This window comes from Corvus kubaryi, unplaced genomic scaffold (assembly GCF_017639235.1).
Source record: "Corvus kubaryi isolate FWS band 111438036 unplaced genomic scaffold, C.kubaryi_AGA036_p1.0 66, whole genome shotgun sequence".
Classification (NCBI taxonomy): domain Eukaryota; kingdom Metazoa; phylum Chordata; class Aves; order Passeriformes; family Corvidae; genus Corvus; species Corvus kubaryi.
Genome location: NW_024582054.1, coordinates 4,561,704 through 4,586,100, shown reverse-complemented (window position 1 = coordinate 4,586,100; position 24,397 = coordinate 4,561,704). Strand labels below are relative to the sequence as shown.

Below are 24,397 nucleotides of genomic sequence, written 5' to 3'. Positions count from 1 at the left end.
ACAGCCCCGCGCCTGAAGAATGCGCAGCTTGCTTCAATATTTCCTCTCAATTCACTGCGGCCACTTTGGGAAAGGGTGGGTTACAATATAGGAGAAAGGTTACATCTCCTGCCTTTTTGTGTATCGCTGTGCTGCGATAGCAATTTTTACAGGCTTTCTGCCGTAGCTGAGTGCTAGGTGATTCTCTCAGAGCTCCCTTTCCCCATCCCCAAACTTCTACTGAAATCAGCAGATTTCTGTATGCAAGCTTCAATCCTTATTATTTATTGTGGTTTACAGCAAATAACACTTGGGAAGTTTTTCTGAAGAGCTAACTACCAGTAAATTAAATTCTTAAGTGGAAGCAAAATTAGATCTGGCAGAAGGAGAAGGCAGAACAAAGGAATGAAACATGGCTCAAAACTAATCCATAGGCAATCTTAGGCAAATCACCTTGCCTGGCTCAGGACTCAGACTTTCTATTGCTAAAATAAAGATTCAGTTTTAAGCAGTACCCTTACAACTCTATGAAAGCAGAAAGCATATTAAAGACATGAAAATGGTTATTGCGTATTATAGGAAAGGTAATTTTCTTAATTTGAAGTCAAGTTCTAGATTATATCTGTGTTTATCCCAATTTTATGCTCACATAACACTACTAGGTTTAGGGAATTTAATATTAAGCTATGCTTACTGCAGAACAGAAGTAATAGATTTAGGTTTTATCAGTAAATCCCATGGCATAATAATGTCTATGGTGTAATTTTATTCATTTCACAAAATACTGGCTCTCCTCAACCTGTAAAGTCTTAAAACAATCAGAAGTGTTACCTAAATTCCAGCAGGATGTGAGTTTCTGAACTTAAATAATCTAACAGCAACTTGTTGCACCCCACCTCTATAACCTAATTTTCTGTTCAAGTCTAGTATTTTTCCAGGGTGTTCCACATTTAGGAGTATCCTACAAACGTTTTTGCATATATTTATTGTATTAAAATGCCCCCCCCCCAAAAAAAAGCATATTCCAGGCATTTTGATCCACTTGCATAGTGAATTTCTACTAGTATGAAAGCTTATAAGAGATAAATTTAAAGCCATGTATTTGACTATTCATGAAAAGCACATAATTGGAAGTTAGATAACTACTAGATAAGACAGATAACTGTGCTTATTTGAGTAATTACTGAAGAAGTCTAAGTGACCTACTAGAATTAAAATATGATTTTTGACATCAAGCACACCTACCTAGACCTCAAACAGAATTCTCCTCAGCATGGAAAAGAGGGAATTTGAGCAAAAAGATTCTACTGAAAAATTTTAACTAAAACTCATTTGTAACTATTGTCGGATGACACTGTATACAAAGGGCAAACGCTAATTTTCTTTGCATCAATTGGTTATGAATGTGTCTCTAATGTTTAGCACTTAGAGGATTGAGGGAAGGCTGTCACCAGTGCCCTTCAGCACTTGAATCAGGGGGCTTGGAAGACCCCTGCGGGAAGCTAAAGAAACAGACACCCTAGTTTGTGGGTCGAAGGTGGATTGGCATGTTCCTGGTAGAAGCCTCCTAACTATGAGGAAATGCTTACACGAGGGATAAACAAGATTTGTAAAAACAAACATAACTACAGGCAGTCACATTAAGCCAAATTCACTCCTAGTAAGCCTTGCCCAGCTTACACTGCAGGGGTGAGTTTGGCTCAGTGTGTGACCTTATCTAAGGCTGGAGCTGTGACATCTAATATGTACAGATATTAACAGTCTATGTACTTGGAACCTTTCATTTCTAAATGGATTGACAGATAAATTCAGTCTGGCATAGAGAAGTCAGGGTGCCCTGGATTTGTGCACGCGTGTACGTGCTGTATGGCACACCCTATGCTCTCCGCGAGTGCCTATATATAGAAAGTCAGTCTATGCGGCGGGGCCGTGGGGGCAGGGGAGGCTTTGGCCCTGATCCATTACACCTGGCCTTTCTCGCACACCATGAAAATTTCATGTTGTTTTCCTCCAGTGTCTCCCGCAGTCTTTGTTCCTCTCAGGCCAGTGCTGACCAGCGTCCTCATGGCCAGGCAGGCGGTGAGCTCCGGCTGCTGCAGGCTCCCTTTTGTTGCTCTTGCAACTTCTAATGAGCCGTCAATCAACAACCTTGTTTCTTCGAAGCTTATCTCGTGACTGCTGAGAGGGGCCAGGACTAGGGATAATGTGCAAGCTGGAAGAAAATACACCAAGAACATATTTAAAGTGCTTTTTTAGTTTTACAACTAAGATTTTTCTCCAAATTATTGTCACATTCAAGCTCTCACTGTAAAAAGAATCACTGGGGATTACAGCATATAAACAACTTGGTACTTTAGGATAAAGGAAGAGCAGTAATCTCTATGCCTTATCGAAGTCATCAGATAAACAGGACAAATTACCTTGCGTCAGACTGGCTGGCAGGTCACCTTTTTTGGCAGAAAGAAAGGAGGCTCATTTCTAGAGATGAGTCAAAAGTGGAACCGTGTTGTTAACCCACAAAATTTTTGGAGGGTTGATTACAAAACATGGTCTGGTTCTCCTTTAGGTCCATCTTTATTGTGTTTGTAACTCAGCTTCGTTGCAGATCCATGGGGAGAAGTGAAAGACGCTGACAGGAGGTAAGGTGAGCTCTGAGGCAGCCAGACCCTGAGTGATGGCGTGAGGCACGGGGTCCCTGGCTCTGCTCAGACGGAGCTACTTCCTGAGCTGAGGTTTGTGAGGCAGTCTCACTGGCAGAGCCTGGCCTCTCTTCTCTGCAAGGAGACCAGCCGGACTGTTTGAAGGTATCACTAATATCTCAACTGAATTAAGGCAGCACTGCAGACCTGTGGAGCTATTTCCCATGAAGTGCAAAGACCTGAAGGGAAGGCTGATGAAAAAGACAAGTGAGATTTCATAAGGTGTTTTAGCACTTTCAAGTTGCAGCTTTTTTTTTTTTTTTTTTGAGGGAGGGCATGGGAGATGGAGGAAGGGAAGTATTTTACTTAATATCTTGGTTTCCTGGAACAGTTTTAACATGATAAACAATTTCCATTTCTGAATGGAGGCTAACCAATACTTTGGAGGCTCTTTATTACTTTGACCCTGGAGAATAAATCTTAGAAACTCTACTGCCTCATCACATCTCCCTTGTAACATGTCTATCTCCCCAGCTCCTCTGTGCAGTGAGCAGATGCTCTATCTTTTACAATGATAAGGAACTGAAGCCCAAGGAAGCCATGTGACTTGCCCAGGGCCACACAGGAAGTCCATGGCAGGCAAGGGACCATGCAGGCAGCTGGCACCACTCATCCTTCACTGCACTTTACACCTTTGCAAAGTCAGCTACCATTCTGGTCTGACAGCATTTTCTACCCACTTCAGATTTTTTCATGCACTGGGTTTAAATGCCAGATAGTCTTATAAACAGCTGAACAACATTGTCAATTTAAACAATTCATTGTGAGCCTCTAGATATCTAGTGGTTTCTGGCACACCCAGAGCATGGACCAAAATATTATTTCTAACCATGGTGGTGGAGGAGAAAAGCTTGGAAGGAAGTCTCAATACTTAACTGCAAGAAGTCAGGTAGAATGAATCCTACTACACAGTTATTACTTCTTACAAACATAGTTTTAAAGCAAACTTTTGCTTTTTTGTGGCTTTGTTCTTGACTGCCAGATTTTTGGCATTGCTAATACTGCTACTCCCTCATACAACCACAGTGAAAACACACTGTTAGCAAAGCTGGTGCTGTGATTCAGCTAGAACAGCCAGAGATGGCCAGAGCAGAGGTGCAAGGAGGTCGTGTGGTTATGTGGTCAGGCAGGTGTGCAGTACAAAGTGTTACAAAGAGTACAGAGTGTTACAAATGAGTCTGTGCTATTCATGTGTAACCTAAACAAGACTGACTATACACACAGACTTTGAAGAGATGGAAATTTAGGAAAAGTTGTTCCAAGAGTTTAATTTTTCTTATGTGTGCCTTTGTTCACAGTATGACTAACTTACAGGTGTCCTGGAAGGGACATGAATAAGAACTTCACACAGCCTACCAGGCATGAAGGCTTTCACACACTCTGAGTCACTGCCAGGCTCCTGCTACACCATGCTTAATGTAACAGAATTTGCAGGAGCTGTGAAGATGTGCAAGACCAGGATTCAAGGATGCCTCTTTGTTTCTTGACATTTCCCTGGTGTGGTAGCTATCCACCAGCAATGACACACGAGGCATGTGGCTCTCTCATCTTCCAGCCTTGCTTTTGAATGAAAGTGATTACAGCTGCTCTATCTTGTGCTTTGCTCTAATGATTACGTTGGTTACAATGTCAAGTACGTGCCTGATGAGCCAGTTACTCGTGTCCAGAGGGATGACTACTCTTATGAAATAACTTGGGGTCCATTAATACCCATTGTAAGAAGCAGGTACCTAACTCAAGGCCACTCAAATACTTAAGTTATAGGGAACAATAAGGCTCCACATTCATCCCAGCCTTCCTGCTTTCCTTTGGTATTCCCCTGCTCAGCACCCTGGCTGCTGTAAATCTCATTCCAGCTATCAGCTGCTCTGGGGCGTTGGCCATCTAATCGGGGCTCAGGAACTCAAAAGTGAGTGCCTATAAAGCAGCTGTGAAGATGTTTGACAAAACCAGGACTTGCTGTGTCTGGGCTTGGTGTATTAAAATGCACCTTTTTTTTCCCAGTTTATGTATAGTAGCTGCTCTTAGTGCAAATAATCCCTTACTACACAGAAGAAAGCCAACCAGTGCTATCAGCACTGATACAGCTGATGCCAGTCTGCCCTTCTGTCTCCTACAACGCTCTGCAGGATTTGAATGCAGTTAAAAGCTGCATGATCTACTGTCTTGCCGACCCTGTCTGACCCAGCAGTCTAGTGTAAAACAAACTGTGTGCTCCCCCACACATGCTAGCCATGGGTAGGACAATACAGCCTTTCCAGGTGATCCTGGCTAAATCCCTCTGTAGCCCTCTCCCCACAACCTGCCTTGCTGGTCATGTGGTTACAAGAGTGGCAGGCCCTGACTCTTAATAATTGATTATGTACAGGCACCATAGGGGTCATTCAGCTGCTGGGCCATGCATGCAGTACTAGCAGATGTTCCCCATTTCCAGCAAAGCAAAAGAACTTTCTGTGGGCAAAGTGTGGCCCTTGAGCTGCCAGTCAGAGCACCCCTTTTATAGGTGAAATCTGAGACTTTCTGGGACTAAAATGGAAGATCCTTTCTAAATGTCATCTCTAATTAGTCTATCACATAATTTCTAGTAGTCCAGAAAGACTCTCTGTCTGACCATTTGGACATTTAGTAACCCCAGCCGTGCTGCACAGAGCTGGCTGCTGCTCGCAGGGTTCCTGTGCAGTGATGCCAATCATCGATCTTCTCTGAGGGGTGTGAGCACAAGAGCAAAGTGCTTCTGACAGGTCACAAGGAACCAGCAGCAGTCCTAAGACCAGACTTGGAACAGTTTGGTTTGGATTCTCAGGGTCAAGGACAGCAAATCCTTCAGCACAGAAAGCAGCTTTACAAGGACAGGGCCCTTGTGTTCTTAAAACAGAAAACACTGTATAGTAAACCTACAGAATATAAATGCCTCAAAGCTCAGTTGCAAGCCCTAAGGTCCCCAAAGTCCGAGGGACAAAGGCCTCTAGATTTGCTCTTGTTTAATTGACAAATCAATTCAAATGGTGAAAGTCTCTCCTAGTGCGCTCCACTAAAACTGTCTTTGGGGTTGCAGCTGATACAGATTTCCTTCTCAAAAGGGTAGGACCAAGAACGCCACTTACAGTAAATACATGTCAGCTCCTGAGACCTTTCTCTGTGGTCAGAGGAGAGCATGTCTTATTTAAAAGAAAAGTGAGAGAGAGAGGCTGTCTGAGCAGCAAGTAGCACAGAGCAGTCCCATGTGAATAATTGAAGTGGAATCTGGAATGCACACCGCCACATCGGGAACTTCTGGAGACCAGGTCTCATCGGAAGAACTGACTCTTACTGGAGAGGTAATGGAGAAGTTTCTGGCCGAAACCTCTGTAGTCTCAGCCTGAGGTGGAACAGAGACTCCAGGGTCAATAGGGACACCCCTTGTAGCACAAAGTATATGGGATTTGAAAACCAGGCACTGGTCCAGGACCTAGACACAAGTTCACAAAGGGATCATTCAGTGATGCCAAGGATAGCCAGAAGCTTCCTCCAGAGGAAAGGATTCTAGGATTTCTGAAGCAGGGATGCCACAGGAGATGAGAGACTCTAGAAATCTCCTCTTGCTCACTTCAGCGCTGAGCATCCCTGTAAAGAGCTGGATGACATGATTTTAGAGATACTTTTATTCTTTGGTACTGCAGCTCTGAGTGGTACAGACAGCAGTACAGCCTCAGAAATGTCACAGTCTAAGGACATATGGCTACTCTGACTGGCAATTTCTTCAAATAACTAATGACATTGGTACTGCACTAGCTCAGTGCAGGGGGATGTTTCTTTGCTCTGCTGCTGGCATGGCCTCTGTTGTGTGCTAATCTTCAAGTCAGAGAGACTTGTCTCAAGAAGGAACTCCAAGAGAAGTTTGTGGTGCACAAAGTGTCCTTCTTCTTCAAGAAAGTAGCAGAAGCCTTTGTAATCACCCTCCTCTGCAGAGAGGGTCAACCAGCACACCCAGGTCCTTTTGTGCTGAGCAGCGTTCCAGCCACTCTTCCCCCAGCCTGTAGCACTGCCTGGGGTTGTTGTGACTCAGGTGCAGGACACAGCACTTGGCCCTGTTGAACTTCATACCATTGGTCTCAGCCCAGTGATCCAGCCTGTCCAGATCCCTCTGCAGAGGGATCTTCCTACCCTGCAGCAGATGAACACTCCTGCCCAACATGGTGTTGCCTGCAAAATGACTGAGGGGACACTCAGTCTCCTCATTCAGGTTGTCCATAAAGATACTAAACAGGACTGGTCCCAATACTGAGCCCTGGATACCACCTCTGTTTGCCAGACACCAACCGGATGCAGCGCCATTAACCACCACTCTCTGGGCCTGGCCATCCAGCCATCTCTTAGCCCAATGAGCAGTGCACCTCCCCAAGCCATGGGCTGCCAGTGTATCCAGGAGGATGCCATGGGAGGCAGTATCAAAGGTTTTACTGGGGAACAAGGGGAATACAAGGGGAACAGGAAAGAAGAGGAGGATGACCTGGGATGTCTCTGAATGAAAGGGTTTGAAATGCTTCTCTAGTATTTTGTATTCATGCAGGAAGACTAGATTTTCCATCTTTTCCTCACATCTTTCCCAAAAATTCTTTCAAGCATTTCAGAAAAAAATAATTCCAGCGACAGCTTTTGTGAAGGTTTTCCTGGAAGTAAGTAATGGCTTTCTAACCATTGATCAAAATTAGATGGCAAGTATTACTGCTGAGATAAAGATTTAAATCCCAGTAGAGCAGTACTCTTCTGAACTTACTTAGTGTTAACAGGCTACTGACAACTTGTATTCTGTGGAATCCACTCATTTGAACAAAATATATATCCAAGCCTTTCCAAGACATAGGATTAGTTCACAAAACATTGTCAAGTTCAATCTGTTAGCAGAAGAATACTTTGCAAGTTTTCTAGCTCTCCAATCAAATATCCTGGAATTAGAATAATCATCCTTGCTAATTTTAAAAAAGGATAGAATTTTTACTAGTGAATTTTTAAAGTCTCATAACTACAAATTTGCTTTTTTTGCTACATACTTCTCTTTAAATCCAGTTTTCCAACAGCCACTGCAAGAAGAAAAAAAGGAGCCAGAAATATTATACTTAGAGACCCAGACTGCTGTGTCTCGGGAATAGGGAAGAGATGAATGGGATGGGGGACAGTGTCTGCACAGTTCTAGGAGGAGAGAATGGTTTATTTAGTTGATTCTCAGTGACCTATCTTTCTTAGGTGTTCCCAAGATGCCCATCATATTAGCTCCATCTCAACTGTCTGGAAGGTAGTAACAGAAAACTGCTATTTGATCTCACTCCTTTATCTAATCTCATCTATCAAGAATGTGCTCAGCAACTCGGTATCTGAGCACCTCAGAGAAATTACACAAAGTCAACAACCTTCTTTGGCATCTCCTTTTTGTACTGGACAAAAGCAGTGCTTATGAACAAGGAAATCCAGATCAGCGCTGTGTGATTCAGCCACACATACCCACGGGGAAAGTGCAGAGGATGAATAGGGGGAGCAGAGTTGTTGTGGATAAAAGAAGCTCCAATTTTTGTGGAAGTCTTCCAACAGCCACATCATAGCCACTCATTAATTACAACCCAGCTGATACAGAATCCAACATGTTTGACATTCAGCACAATTGTCTTAAGATGTTTAACAGATGGTGAAAAGTGAACTACAGGTAAATTGTTGGTCCCAGACTACTCAAATAGCAGCAGACCCAAAGCTGCACTCCTTGGGCCTGGATCCAGGACAATAAATTCTCTGCACTGGACTTGAGGTAGCCTGGCAGGGAAGGTTTTGTGCCTCAGCGGACTCCCTCAACACACAGATCTGCTATGGAGGACAACTGTCACCTTCCTTCATCCCATCCTCCAAGTATACATTAGTGAAACATCTATTGACTGTGTTTTACACAGGTGCAGCATATCCTACAATATCCCACTATGCCCACTCCCTGCTCACACACCAGAGATTGGGACAGTGGATGAAGTGTGCCTGGAAACACCGAGCGTGACGCTCGAGCAACCTTCAAAGCTGTCTCTAGGCAGAAAAGGAGCAAAGATCCCAGGGCTTCAGACTGCTAGAACCTAGTTTGACAAGGATGGCTTTTAGCAGCACTGCTGGCTCAAGCCCTCACACCCCCTCTCCTTCCCACCCTGTGCCAATACCCTCCTCCTTTTTCGTTGTAGCTGTTTGTGGGGTTGGATGGTGACCCAGACTGACCAAGGCACATCTGAAAGAGCAGCTCAGGGATAAGAACCATCGGTTTGGGCTGTTTAAGCCGGCACTCTACCAGAAGGAACATCTGTCAGCTTCTGCCATAGTTCAGTGCTTAAATATAAGCCCATATACTGATGAGGCTGCTTGTCTCAGCTGCTGTTGCTAAAGCTTCTGCTACATTGCCTGTTGACAATAAGTCATTTGCTATGTAAATTCTCGTAATTTCTATGCTTCAAATTAATTTTAAAGTCTGCTGTGATAAATGTTGGCCTCTTGAGGAATAACAGAACCCTTGATTTGTGCTCTTACAATTACCTCTGTTAAGTAGTCACAGCACTTAAAAAAAAGATCTTAGAGTGGCCAAAGGCTATTTTGTGCACCTCCGGGTCCACAGTTCAAATGCCACATAAAGTTTAATTGCTTTCCTGATCTGGGCTGATCAGTCCTGCTCTCTGCAGCATGGTCCTTGCTGCTGTCCTTGCTTGCCGTCAGTGCCAGCTGAGAGGGGCTGGAGCCTGTGGCACTGTATCTACAGTCAGGCTGAGCAAGTGGTGCCTGCAATTTATAAGGGATCATGTGCTCAACTTCCATAAATAAATGAAAGGGACAGAGTCATCCCTAGGAGCCTCATCACCTTTTAGGCACTCATGCATACCGTAAGTGCACTGGGCCAGCACAACAGCACAGGAACAAAATGAGCAATTAATTAAACAAATGCACAGTAATAGAGGTAATGGAGTAGCTATCTCACAGTGGGAAAGCTTCCCAGAGCCATCTCACCTGACCAAAGCCTGGATTAAGCCAGCAAGGTGGAAAGGAAATGAGCAGAGAAGAGCTAACCAAGTTTTTAAAAGATCAGAGGTTGTGACTGAAAACCAGGAATACCTAGTCCTGTCCTCAGGGTACAGACATATTAAATCATCAAAGCCTGTGAAACTTCCAGTGCAGAGACATACTCCTGCCCACAGCCAGCATGGAGTAACCTGAAACTGTTTGGTCCTGGGAGGAGGAGGAAAGGCAGCCACCTCACATTTGTGTTGGGCTGTGCTGGGTGACTGCTTGACAGGTAAGAACTGTGCAGCTGCTGCTGGCACCCTTCTGTTCATGGCCCAGTTGTTTGTGTTGTAAATTGATGTGTCCCTATCCTCATTTACACCAACTGGTTGGAATACTGGTGTGGGTTTTACACTGCAATTATGGTTAGTTTCCTGCTGAAAGGGGGATATTTATGTTGATAAGTCACATGTTTATGTACCTCAGGTGCAGCATCTTCCATCAAACAAAGCCTACAGCAAAGCATGGTGGCTCTGAGCAAAGTTATGGTAGGTGATGGAAGTGCCCTAGAGAAGTATTAAGAGGTCCCACTGTATGTAAGAATTTCTTCTGTCTTCAAAGCAACACATTCAGGTATCATTTGTTGAGATTCAATGCTAGAAGCTTCAGCAAAGCACTGCACATCTCAGAGCCCAAAATGAAATGGAGAAAACATCCCCCGAGTCTCTAAGCTTGAGATGAATATAGCAGCATTGATTTGGGCAAAATTGTTCCAGTACCAATATCAACAATGCCTAAGTCCCTCCAACACTCCTAAAGTGGCAGAGGAGTCATATTTGAAGCCATGTGCCTACAGGTGGTACAATTGACTAGTCCAGGAGTGCTGAGTGTTCATTAAATGTTATTGATAATTAGTTCTTGAAACACTCTGGAAAACACTGATTTTAAGGAAACGTGTTACAAACAAGCACTGCCCAGCAGCTCTAGTGTAAGAGCATTACCTGAGATGCTAAAATGATCTGTGAATTTATTTCCAGCATAGATATAAGCACAGGACACACACACTTTTTTGCACATATATAACTCAAACATAGATGCAAAACGAAGGAAATGTGGCATGAAATAAATAGTTCCTAAAAATATCTGGTGGGAAACATTAAATTTCTGTTCAAATAGTCAGCTTTGCATTCTTCAGCTGGAGATAGGTGGATTAATCAGTCCTCAGGGAAGTGCTAATTAGAGTAACTGGGAACAGACAAAACAGCCAGAATAAGACCAAGTGTTTTAGTCTGCACTCATGTAATTCCACAGTGATGCTCTTGACTTCATTGGAATAGATCATGGTTCTTTGTTGTGGCCTGGTGGACCCTAGATGTGATATTAATAAAGGAGGTTTTTCTTTGATCCAGTAATAATGCCCATCTTTGTTGTAGAGCTGCAGAAACTGCCTGGACTGTATTTCCCTTGGTGGGATGTAACCAATGATGCAAGCAATACACAACTCCCTCTCCAATACAGGAGACAAAAGAGATTAGAGTCATACACGCACACTACAATGGTGGCACTTCAAAATAAAAATGTCATGTGTTCACATTTACATGACTATTACAGTTTACTTAGAAAAAATCACAATGTAATCCCCCTCTCCTATTTTTTCATTAACAAACTAAACTCTGATTTTGACTAGCTCTTTTTGTTATGGGAGTAACCAAGAAATTTAAAATATTTGTATGTTCTCCATACCTTCGGCTAGTGCCTTCATTAGGTACAGCATATTTGGTTGGCTGAGTATGGCATATCTAATTGTGCCAGCCTCTTGGAGGGTGATGGGCCCATTGCCTAGGAAGCCCAGGACATGATGCACCACTCTCAGCTGCATCTTACATCGATAGAAGAAACTGAGCTTTCCCCAACAAAGTAACAGGCAAAACAGAGGAAGCATGCTGATACTGTGATCTTCTCCATAGTTAACAGCATTTTGATTAATCCCAGTGAATTCACAGCAAACGATATTGCTGCTGTCCTTTATCTCAGGCTTATAAAGGGAACATGTGGCTCTGATTTACCTTCTCCTCACACAAATTACTGCATGGGGGAGTAGCAAGGGAAATAGGAGGCTAGACATAAAAATTACCAAGCAGTCTTTGCTATGTCTAAAGAAGCCCTCTAAGGGAAAAATTATAAGAATGGCAGAAAAATTGAGCAAGAAGGTTGCAATGGTATGTTAGGTCCATGCAAAAGCATGAAAATGTTAGGGCAGGTCCTTGGCTGCTGTAAGCAGTTGTAGCTTCATTAAATAAATGGGACCAGGTTGATTTACACTATAGGGGATCTGTTATGGTGTTCCATGCCATTATAATTTCTAATGAGCAGTTTTCACTGCTATTAATTCATCTGGTATTAATAATTTAGCTTTTGGACTGGCCAAAATAAGCTATTTTAACCACCAAGAATAAGATTCCAAATTGGCATCTGAAGTTGTCTGTTGAGCCTCTGAAAGGTGCTTTTGAGGATTGCCCTGACAAAATGCCTGAAGGCAGATCTGCATGTCTGCTTGAAAGGCCTGTCTAGACTAGGAAAATGAGCAGCCCTTACAACGTGCTAATGGGAACATATTGGTTGGCATAGTTTAAAACACCTGAGAAAAAGAAGAAGATGCTCACTCAGGTTATAGTGCTGTGTACACTCAGCTAGGTTCAAGTCCTGCCTCTGATGAGGAAAAATAATGCTCCATCTTCCCTTCATCTTCATTATCCTGTGCCCAAGCACCTGTAGTTCGTGATTTAAAAATTATGCTCTCTGAACCCTTGCTATGCACCAATTCACTAAGCCAGCAGAAAACTGATCACAAAAAAAGAATGGATATGTTTGTGATAGTTTAGTGAATGAGATCAGTTGATGAAAGGTGTGAACAAGTGCCAGAGCCCATAAGTGTCCAGAAGGTGCAGCTGGGAGGGTAGGAAGGCACAGAAAACCTCTGCTTTTCTTCAGCAGTTCAGTTGGCTCTCTCTACACAGGAAAACTGCATTCTCTATCCCTGGCATGTGTGTTGAGCCTAGCAAGGAGGAGTCTCAGTGGTCGTGTGGGTAGATGACCACTTGTTTCACACCAGCCATGGAGACAGGTATACAGACATCGGCTGGCTGCCTTAGAAACTGTAAGTTTCTAAAATGGAGATTTAGTGTCAGTCTTACTCTCCTCTTCAACTGAGCACTTTTCTCATGCTTTGTTAAAACACAATCTTCACCCTTAAAACACAAGTCTCTTCACAGTTTGTTCAGTCATTCCACAATTTGTTGACCTCACTGTGTGTGTGGGATGCGTTCATCTTTAGCCCCACTCAACCCTTGTCATCCCACTGCAGGTCACCTAATGCACCTCAGCCCACATCCAGCTGTTTGAAGCCCCCTCCCACCCCTCTCCCTTCCATACGGTCTGTTTTATTTCTTCCCTTTTTTTTTTTTTTTTGCACTAACTAAACTCAGTGTCTCCTGCTTTTGCACTCTGTGGAAGCCCAGTGTTTTTCTCCTCTACCTCCTCGGTTCAAACCTCTCCCTCCACATCCAAACATACTCTGTTTGGGCCTTATTCACCTATTTCAGATCGCTGTTCCCCTTCAGGAGCTCAGATTCACTCAGCCCCTGGCTCACAGGCTGTTGACACAGCTGTCCGTAGAGTATCTTTCCTTCAGATGAATAAAAACTGATCAAGATTTGGCCCTTGGTGAATTTTTGTAAGGCATGTGGCCTATTTTTCATTATGGTAAGAGTGTTTGTTCTGCTCCTTCTGGGTACAACAGGAGCTTGCTTACTTGGACAGACAGAGCTGCATATTAGGAGTGTGTCCCTGTTCATTTTGGCCACACTATCTGTATCCAGCCCTTCTTTGCAACAGGCAGAAAAGAAGGGGTAAAACACCTAGCCTGGGGCATGAGCTGTTAGTTCAATATAAAGAGATTTAAGTAGGAGCAATGGGAGAAGGAAACAGGCTGAATATCAGGAAAAGCTCCTGCCAGTGAGACGTGTTTGGCTGTGAAATCTTCTCCCAGGGGAAAGAGGTCAAAGCCTCATTGTTTGGAGGTAGAGCTGGTCAAAACTGTTTTTGGAGCAGCAGCAGCAGCGGGAGTGGTGGAGGTGGGGAGAAGAGCAGCAGCTGTGCATGGCAGAGCGGCAGATATACGAGGGGAAGTGGCTGGATGCACAGCGAGAAGGAGCAGGAAGAGCAGAGGAGGCTGACAGGGGACTGGTGCTCGCACCGGCATGAGGGACACAACAAAAGGATTAACAGAGGCACAGTGGGGAGCAGCAGACAAAAGCAGGAGAGAAAGCAGGGAAAGCAGAGGGGAAAAGAGGCAGGAGCAGCAGAGATGCAGGACATGAAAGAATGGTGGGAAATGCCAAGAGAAGCACTGCAAGGAGCAAGTGTGAGGCTGAATGACAATAGCAAGGTCTCGTTCTGTTTTTTGAACACAGCGGCCTCGGCTAAGCAAAGCTGGAAGATACTAAAGGACAAAGACATCAGGTTTCCTGATTACATGATCTGAACTAATCTCACAATCTGGGATGCTTTATGCAGTTTTCTCATTCTGCATCAGGATGAAATTAAGGTATTCCAATGCATTCTTGGCAAAGACAGGGAAAGGCAGATTTGAGGAGCCACCAGCCCATTGTTTTGGGGCAGTACCTTAGATCATGAAGGATGGGCACAGGCCACACCCTGACATTTTCCATCTCCTTGATGATATTTGCGTGATGATATGAGCTGAAGGAAACAATGTTAATATTGTACCATAGTTTTTCATTTAGAAATTCCACATGTTCAGTGACATTTCGTTCCTCTCACTGGAGTGAGCTCCCCACCAAGCAAATCCTATTATTATATGAATTAGCTGAGGTTCTTCGGCCATCCCTATCACAACTCACCATTACATGGTGAAGCTCTTCACTATCGCAAAGAAGGAAATTCCCAGCTCAATTTCTTTCACCCTAATATTATTATTAATGTTTCCTTCACTCTGAACCAGGCTGCTCATTTAATTTTGCAGAGGTCTGCTATGTTGTTTCTATACAGATCTGCAAAGCAGAAAGCAAAGTTTTGGCTGGTCTGCAAAAAACTTCACGGGCTTGACTTTTCCCTGAGGGATCAGGAGAAAAGATACAGGATCTCCCCAGGACCAAGTGATATATTACATGGCTAGAGCTGCACTGAAGTCCTGATGGAATTTACCCAAGGTCACAAACCAAGACTATATTGCTGCTGCTTTGCTCTAAAGACTTACTTTTAATTCTTACAAATCTTTTCAAATGCCAATCCACAATGAATATTGCACACTGAATACAAGACTTGCCAACTTAATTTGAAGAAATTGCTGATAATGACAACAGCAATTGCCTTCTCATTCTGCTCTTTGTCTTCATTGTTAATCCTTTCTCAGAAATGAAACCCTTCTTGGATTACTAATGACAGTCTCTTTATTCTCCTTATTTTTTTGTTTTCCTTAATTGCCTTCAGAGAGCTATTTTAAAAGAATATTCATGCCAGAAGTACAAACTGGAAGAAGTGCCATTAAGAGGAAAAGCCTTCTGTAATCTTGTTTCTGGTGCAGTGACCAGGACCTTCAGAGTCATGTAACTAAGCTGCCAGTTTCGAGGCTAGAACAGTTTTGTGGTAGTTCAGCACAAATGGAACTAATGTAATAAAAATCTGTTGAAGCTACTGGTGCTTTTTTCACTCCGCAATCACCGCAACCAAGATCAGGATCTGATGCCTGAATTTGTCTGCAGCACTCAGAAGGAGACTGAAATTATATGGATAAATCAGTTTTGTTAAATTCAAGGTTTGGTGTCTCTTTGAGAAATGAATGTATGAGAGCCTGGAAATGAGATGTTGCTTGTTATCTCTACCTTAATTCAGATCATTCGAATCATACCGTGTAGTCACTGAATGCAAAATGACTCGGTCTCTGTTAGTCCCGAGTGGATAACTCTCAGAGGCAATTTCACAGCTGTTAGTAAGTGCTAATCTGAGCTAAAAACCCAAGTACTAGGCTTTACTTCTCTAATTCTGACATATTCCTGGATATCAGGGTAGTGCACTCTTGATGGAGTAGGGCAGCTTGTTTGAGTAGCGCCAGGGCTGGGGACGGAGATTCTTTACACTCCGAGCTCGTTTTCCAGGGCTGGTGCTTTAACCAAAGGCAACAGTGCCCCTCCGTGATGTGATCGTGGCGTAGCATAGGGTTGACACCTCACTCGGTTTCCTACGTCTGGTATGCCACTGGTTCGAAGCGATTCCTCTAAATTAGGTACCGAGAGCAGCCCTTGTGTCAGGAACGTGTCCTATAATTCGTTGCAGAAGAGCCCAAACAGACAGGCCAGGCCACGGGTGTCAAGAAAAGCTGGAAGGGACTACCCAAGACCACTGAGGGCTTCTCTGGAGAGCTAGATTCCACCCCATCTGTTCAGCATCACAGGGGGACAAACACTCCTGTTCCTTCTGGCTCCCAAATCTGGGATGCATCCTGCAAAGGTACTGAGCCCTTGCAGTAACCAAAGCCAGCTTGGGCTTTGAACACAGAGTGCATTAAAACATGCTCTAGAGCACCAAAGTTTGTAGAACAGATTTCTTATATTGGATATGTGATTATATACTTTCCCTGGGAAATGCTGGGTTTACCCTCTGTGGCTCAGCTTCTTTTCCACAAGATGAGAATACGATCATCTGGCCTTCTAGGTGCTATCCAGAAAAGTTGAAAGTTTATTAACCACAGGTAGAAAATGAGGATTCTGTGAACACAGAAGATGGCATGAAGACATACACAAAATTCTATATTGAATGCAGAGCTCATATGGTTTATACAATAAATAAGGCAGAGTATATGTGCTGAAGTGACGAAAAATGAACAACTAACATTTTATGTGCACCAAACGTGTTATCCAGTCTTTAGAAAAAGTCTGATTATTAATTTAAGGAGTGTCATCATGTATGCACTCATGGACCAAATCAAGACAGTACACGGACTTTGATTCTGGAAATTCTTGATTTTTTGGGAAGTTTCTCCCTGATATTCTTCTAGCTTAAGGCCTTCTCTTTGTTTTGTTTTTATTGTAAAAGAGCCCGGCTCCTGCCTGGCGACCGCGAGCATCCAGAGCCGTGGGGCTGTGCGAGCATCTAGTGGCCAAAGGGAAAACTTCACCGCCACGTCAACCTCGGCTGGGGTTTCCCTCGAAGAAAAAGTAAAGTTCCTAGCTACGGAAGCAAACGAGCAAACTGAAATCAGGCATTCGCTCTGAGAATAAAAGAATTATTACTTTATAAGAACGATGACTACGAAATGTTAAAATCAGTTTGTATCTGTGCCTCTTCTCTGTCCCACCCCATATACCTTCCTGTGCACGTGCGGAAACTATCACTTTGATTTTCTGCATTAGACAGAAAAGCTTAGAAGTTGCCAAGGGAATACTGCTTTATTGAAATGTTTCCTGTATTTCACCTCTCACATGATAAAACTTCATTTTCCTCTTTTCTGAGTAATTCATTAGTGTTTTCTCAGAAGGTTGCAGTGGCCAGTAGAAAACAGAGAGAACAGCTACACTAAGTTTTATCATACTGAGGCTATGCAATATTTTCTTAAAGGAGACTTATGTGTGGATGGTGAAGCATTAATTTAATTTACAAACATCACTTCCAGTCCAGATTTGTAGGAACTTGGTAATGTAACTGGAGCTGCATTTCCAGAGAAGAGAGTAATGCAGAAGCAGAGATACAGTAAAAATATAAATAGTTTCTCACTCGGAACAGTCACATTGTCAGTGGGATTTTCAAACACACTCAGCACAACCTTCCCGTGTTTCCCTGAAAGTCAAAGTTCCCATTCAGATGAATAGAACCAACATTAATAATGCCACTAGTAATATTAAAAATAATTTGATACTGTCTCTTGCCCACAAAAATGGCTACTCCCTTCTCCTTATCTTCATTACAAGGGCTGTGGGAATAAGCAGGAAGTTTAGTCAATTCACCTAGACATATGAAGAACATGAACATCAGCATATTAGGCTCAGAATTCAGTAAAGACTAAAATTAGTGCTCCCATCAGAAATGGCCTTCACTTTACAGTTATCAGTGAGCTTGCTTTCTTTCTCACAAGTCATCCAGTCAGAGCATTGGGAGTTTTATTCATTACCTTTGATCCATTAGTTCCTTCACCTTAACATTACCAACCACAACTAAGTAGATATGCCTTTGTGAGGCAGCATCAAGGTGACAGCAGGTTTGTACAGGATGCCAGGAACCCCTAAGAACAGGAAACCTCGAACGTCAGCTGATTCTACCAGTGGGCAGCATCTCCCTATCCTTTGTTCTGTGTGCTTCTAAAATAAATATCAAATGGCATTTATCCTGTGATAACAGACTGTAACCACTTAAACCCCAATCCAGAATATTTTTCATACTTTTCTTATATTGCCTAACCTTGAGATCTAGCAAACTCCAATTTTTTTCTGAGAAATTCCACAAATAGGTGTGTTAATTTATTTTCTTTTGAAAAAGCATTGAACTGTTTATGGATCATCCATTTCACTGCAGCACGTGGTACGGCATGGCGATATCTTAGGCAGGGCCACTGTTCCCATAGAAGTCACACATGGACAACTTAGATGTCAAATAGTAATCTGTAGTAAGAGAATTTTAAAATCAAATCAAAGAGATGTACTATGATGTGAAACTAAATATAAATCTTAATTACTTCTTTGTCATAGATGAACCATGTCCCACAAATTTCACGTCCAATTTATAAGTATGATGATATTTTATGAAATATGCAATATACAACTTCATGCTTAAATTGCATTTTTTGGGAAGAAGTTTAAAAGCTTTAGGCATATTTTGTGTATGTTTCTGTTGTAAAGTGCTTACATAATCTACTTCTGCCAAACTCAAGCTAACTTGATAAACATCCTCAGAAGATCTCATTAAATAACATCCTACAACTGGCAAAGCAGTAGATGTCGTTGAACACACACCAGCTGTGTTTATATCAAGGCTCTGATCTGCAAGTTGATAAAGAACCAAAATATTCATTAACTTCAATGAGCACTTCCCGTCTTTAGAAGTGCATAATCAAAGATATATGAATTATGGCCTGGATTTTCTGGAGCACTTATGCACTTATCTTCCAGTCTTATTTTAAATCCATCTATTTAAATCTTTTTGGTTGATTCGTAAGTCTAAACTGTTTTACTCTATTGGGAAAAGTATCCATAGTAATAAAACTATAGAAGGACATTTTTCTTTAGAAGTATTCAGTAATTGCAGTCATCCACCCACTGACAGCAAGCTGGTCTACTGATATATTTATGAAAAATGGAAATTTGGTTTAGTAGACAATTTGTATTATGATGATTTTTCTTACTTCAGACTTGAAGTAAGGAATTTTTGCTTTGCTATCTTGTCCTGTAAAGATGTAAGAAGCTTCACAGCTGCTAAAAATAGCCATAGGATTGCTTTGGGGACATTTTCCAGAGGCACTGACGTGGAAAAAGAGATGCATTAGACCTTTCTCTCCTGCCCTTCAGGCTGCTGGCAGGGAAGGCAATTGGGCAGCAGCAAATATAGACAGGACTCCCTAAGCTCCAGTGTCTCCAGGCTGCTGTACCACTGGTGTGCATATGGTGAGCGTATGTACAGCAGTAAGTTGGAAGGAGTACCCCAGCCTGAAGAAAACACTTTTCAAAGAGAATAAAAAAGGCTGTGCTGAGACTCTGACTCAAGGAGTTACCTACTTCACTGAAGCAGCAAGGTCATGACCTCCAGCAATGGTGGCTAGGAGTTCCCCAGACTGCAATAATTTTGAATAATTTAATATACATTTATGTGGAGATGGTACATGGGTTGATGAAATGAACCAGCTTAAACCCTGAGGGAAAAAAAACCACACGCTGAGTGGCAGAATGTTACAGTGGGGATACTGTAACACGATGTATCAAACCAGGAGTCCCGTGGAAAAGAAGTATCTATGGACTGGTTCTTGATAGATGTTTCAGAGAGATGTTTATTTCTCCAGCCGCATGGCCGGGCTCTGCCCAGGAACTCTCACAGTCTGGGTTGAGGGTCCTTTGCCCGCGCAGGGAAACACCAAACCACCAGTGGGGAACGAGCTGACCAGGGCAGGGAAAGCCCGTCTCTGTTCCCTCAGGGCCCCTCTCGCAGGGCTACATGGCAGGGGAGGAGACCCCGACAGCAGAATCAGAAATCAAAGTCTTTTTGAAGATTGGAGATCTCTGGGAAAAAAATGAGAGAAATCTGACAGACACTGGCTAAAAACCTCAAGCAAGAATAACAAAACATACAACTGGGGTAATAATAGGCAGAAAATGGCATTGTGCTCTTGTGGATTTTACACTGAGTGGAAGTCTTCCTGCTATATTGCCCTAATACTAAGATGGAGACTGCAGTAGGACTTCGTTCTTGTGCCCAGACTGGGACAATGTTTACAAGAAATACATGGTTCTCCTGGAAGAAATTCACATGGGATGGACAAAAATGAAGGTACAGAGTTTCTGACTTTGCGTTTTGTGAGTATCTATGTATTTGTCATTTAATAACCTTTAGCACACTTTCTAGTGTGAAGGCTGTTACGTTTCAACCACTGCAACTTCCTTTACGGGACTGCACTGGCCACAAAGGCCAAGTTCCTGAATAGTGGGCACAAAAGGTGCTCTGTGAAATAATGTACATCACAGAGATCCCTTTCAGAGATTTTACATTGCAGATAAAACTATCTTCTCTTGTGTGTGTATCTATTGGTATGTGTAAGCACAGAGAATGAAAATGCTATTATGATATTTTTAGGGGATTAAAATACATTTTAATTAGTAGTGTAATAGCAGATGTAATGCTGCTTTCTGCATCTTTCAGCACACTTGTGGCAAGAGCCACCAGGGACTATGATTCTGGCAGAAATTGCAGTGACTCAGGGTTGTGATGCCTAGCTCAAAATGAAGGTAGCTATTTCATCTTGTATGGACAATTTTGGATTCAGTCTCTAAAATTAATGTGCTATCTATTCAAATGCAAAGAGTAACATAATTGCATATTCCTAATTAAATCAGAGTACCTTATCCTAGAAAACAAGAATACCTTGTTGATTTCAATAAGAATCAATTGTGGAACTAATCAACAATATTTACCTGCAGACTAAATCTGTATTTCTGATCTATATTCAACTGTAGATCAGAAATGACATCTGACATTTGGAAAGAAATTAAATCGTGTCATTATATCTTAGGTCTTCCAAGTCTGCTTATTGAGCTTTATGATTCAATACATAGCATTGGGAGTCAAACTATGTGATAGAGTTCTTTTTAGGTCTCAGTAGGGAAAGTTGATCTGTATTTCCAGAATACTGCCACAAAAAACTGTACTCTAAAATTGTGTGGACAGTTCAACACACAACTTCACTTTTTCCGAACTGTTTCTCTGCTTGTAGCATTGTACTGTCCAGCCAACTCACACTTTAGGGCTCTCACATGTGTTTTAAAACCAGTCTTACCAAACTAAAATGCTGAAGTACTAGCTGAACAGTGGCCTGCTCTTAATTAAAACAAGGCATTGCTCTTGCAGCAGTATGACCACGAGAGGGCACATCTCCAGTTGTGATGATAATGTCTCACTAGTGCTGTACGGCTCCATACAAGACTTTTATTTTTGCTTTATCTGCCTTTCCCTGTCTTTTTCAATCACACGAGGAATTTAGTAACCTTATTTGTTAACTAAATGACAATTCTCCAGGCAGGTTCTTATTCATCCCACAAGTGCTACCTCAAAGCAGAAAAAATAAAAGCAGAGATGATCATCAAGCTAAGATGTAGTGAATCTGTTTGCATTTAGAAAAGGAAGCAATGGAAAAAAGGCAGATAGATAATATTTGTGGAACAAGTAAGATAGAAGCATGGAAAAAGAAGTAGGAAAAATTATAATAGGCAAAAGATGAATCTGAAAAAGTATAAAGGATGTTATCACAAAAATCAAAATTTCTAAGGTTTTTAAAAGTACTCAAAAATCAGCCACAGTTTGAGAATGATAAATGAAAAAAAAGGTAACTGAATTCATGCAATGTTGTTTTTTCCTAAGTATCATACATGATTTTAGTTTACCAATGGCCACAACAACAGAGCCACTCAAGTGTCAGCTTCATCTGGCAATTTTAAAACTTCTCCTCTCTGGCCTCCCCTCCCAGTTCCCTCAGAGCACAGGTTAGAAATTGTGGTTTACATGCAGATGTACTGACCTGACTGATTAAACAGTTTACTTACCCCTGAAGTGTTTATTCCCTAGACTTACTAGTTTCCTATTATTTTTAATATGATCTTATTATTGTGCCGAATTCTCTTGCAGCAGTGGTAGCAAAAAATGGCTTCTGTTGATTTAGAAATAAACTAAATACTGCTATTGATGACATGAATACGAGTTAAAACTTTGTAAGCAAGGAGAGCACACAGTATTATATGCAGAAGTAAAATTAGGTTAGCTAGTCAGCATGTTTATGATCTCAATTAAAATGAGATTTATGCTTTGCCAAAGGATTCTGCTCTGTTTTCTTTCCCATGGGATAGTAGGTCCTTATAATTCTTAGGATGTTACTGAAACTCATTAGAGGTACTTAGTTAATTGGTTCTTTTTAGGGATCTCTTCTGAATTTCTCTCTCAGAGCAAATATTTAAACCAAAGAGTAATGGTTGTTTTACCTGATATTAGCTAAGGATGATAGGATGATGCAATTTGCAGTAGCAAATTGCTATGTTCTCCCACTGCACTCAAAATTGAGGAGAAACAAGCTTAGACCTACTCTAGCTATACTAGTAACACTTTTAAACAGTATTATGACTTAAGCATGATGTTACTACATGGAGGTATAATTCAATTATCTACATAAGGCATAAGAGATTCACAGCTTTCAGTCCCTATTTAATCTAGTTTGCAGCTTTAGGAAGGGAACTCTGCCACTTGGCAGTGAGTGTGTATCTAAAAGATTATCTTTTCAGTAACTGAAAAGTTTCCTTTTAAAGGAAATTCTGGATATGCTCGAGTACATAATATCCAGCCTGTGAGACAATCAATCTGGCACCTTTAGTTCAGGCTGCAGTTGAAGGAGTACACCTGCATGTCTAAAAGGAGGGTATGGAAGGAGGGCTCTGGTGGGTCGGTGCCGCGTTTGTCCCTGCTGGGTCCCTCATGCACCGCTCAGGCGGCGCTCTGCCAGCGCCCACGCGTGCCCCCGATCCCACCTTCGCAGTGGCTGCGAACAGCCGCTCACACCCACGGTCTGTGCATCAGCTGGAGACAGCGAGGCGAGAGGGGTTCTCTGCCTGCAGTTCTGAGATGCTTAATGGCAACACCCCAAAGGGAACAGAGGCAAGGAGAACCCAAAACTGAACGCCCACGCCGTTTTATCGAAAACTCCCAAAGGCGGGCAGAGCATCCAAAACCGATAGTCTGAGGGCTAGGGGGCAGAGGCAAGCTTGAGTGACATAACAGGGGCCAATGGGAAAAGGGATGGGAGGGGGGAGAGGGCCAGTGACCAGCAGAATCTAGACAAAGGGAGAACCTTCTAGCGCAGTGTTGTAGGGAGAGACCACTTTTAGGGTAACTTGTGGGGTGTAAAGTGGACTTAGCTGCCGCAACAGGAGGGTTTACTTCTCTTGGCTGAGGTTTCTTTGAGCTACCACTATTAAAACATTTAATAACAAACAGGAACTTAACTGTCTGTGCAAGCCTGTTCTACATCCTTCCTTGTATCTTACTTCTTTTTCTAGAAAAAATGTTACCATGAATCCTTACCGGCCTACTAAATTGGCAAAAGAGCATTTTGGGATTCTGTCACTTGTATGTAATTCCCTTCAAAGCCAGAGACAAGAAGCTGCCATTCCAGCTGATGCTTTCTTTGCTGACACAAAGACAGTGCAGGTTTGCCAAACAGCACTCTTGAGAGGGCAATTAGCAACCTGCCTTCACCTCCATGCACCCCAAGCCATCACCTGCTCAGATGAAGGGGAGCTGTCAAAAACCAATTCACTTTTAGCCATCAACACCTGAAATCAGGTCAGTGGCTTCGCAGCATAAGATGTTTCTTGCTGTGCCCAAGAAACTAAAGTTTGCCTTGCTTGCCGGTATGTCTTGACAGTCTTAATAAGACTAAGTCAGTGCAACCCAATTTCTTGCAATCTTATTACCTCCTTTGCAAGCAAAATGCTGCAGGAGAGAGGTTCATATTTTCTTGTTTCCTCCAAAGATGGAGCCATAGCCATTTATACTCTCAAATTTCAAAAGGTTTCTGAAAGGCCAGAGATGATGTGTCAGTCCTTACATTAAGTTTTCCAATATCCTTTATGATGTTTCATGACTGTCTCAAAGGTGTTTCGTAGTTAATATTATGCCCCCAGCTAGATTATTAGACAGAATGCCTTGCAAGCACAAGGTGGCTCAAATCTAGTTTGAATCATTTGGCTTGGTAAAATAAACAAGCCAGTGAGAGCATAAAATTTCATATCAACCCTTACAAGACTTTCTAGATAGTTTTTAAAAGCCATTATGATTGCCATTGCCCAAGGTAGAACTACCAGAGTAGTGTAATATGTCATTCCTCTTCAGAAACTAATACAGTGACTTAAGCAGATTTAGTATAACTAAAGTGAATCAGCTAGAATCTATAAAACCCACCAACCACT

The 24,397-nt window shown here is 42.4% G+C and overlaps 1 long non-coding RNA gene across 1 annotated transcript; it reads right to left on the bottom strand.

Moving 5' to 3' along the window:
• Positions 1–248: 248 nt before the first annotated feature.
• Positions 249–23,209, bottom strand: LOC121674097. Its single transcript, XR_006019444.1, has 2 exons — positions 22,958–23,209; positions 249–2,191 (listed from the first exon to the last, which is right to left on the bottom strand). It is a non-coding gene; the product is annotated as an uncharacterized LOC121674097 (long non-coding RNA).
• Positions 23,210–24,397: the final 1,188 nt, after the last annotated feature.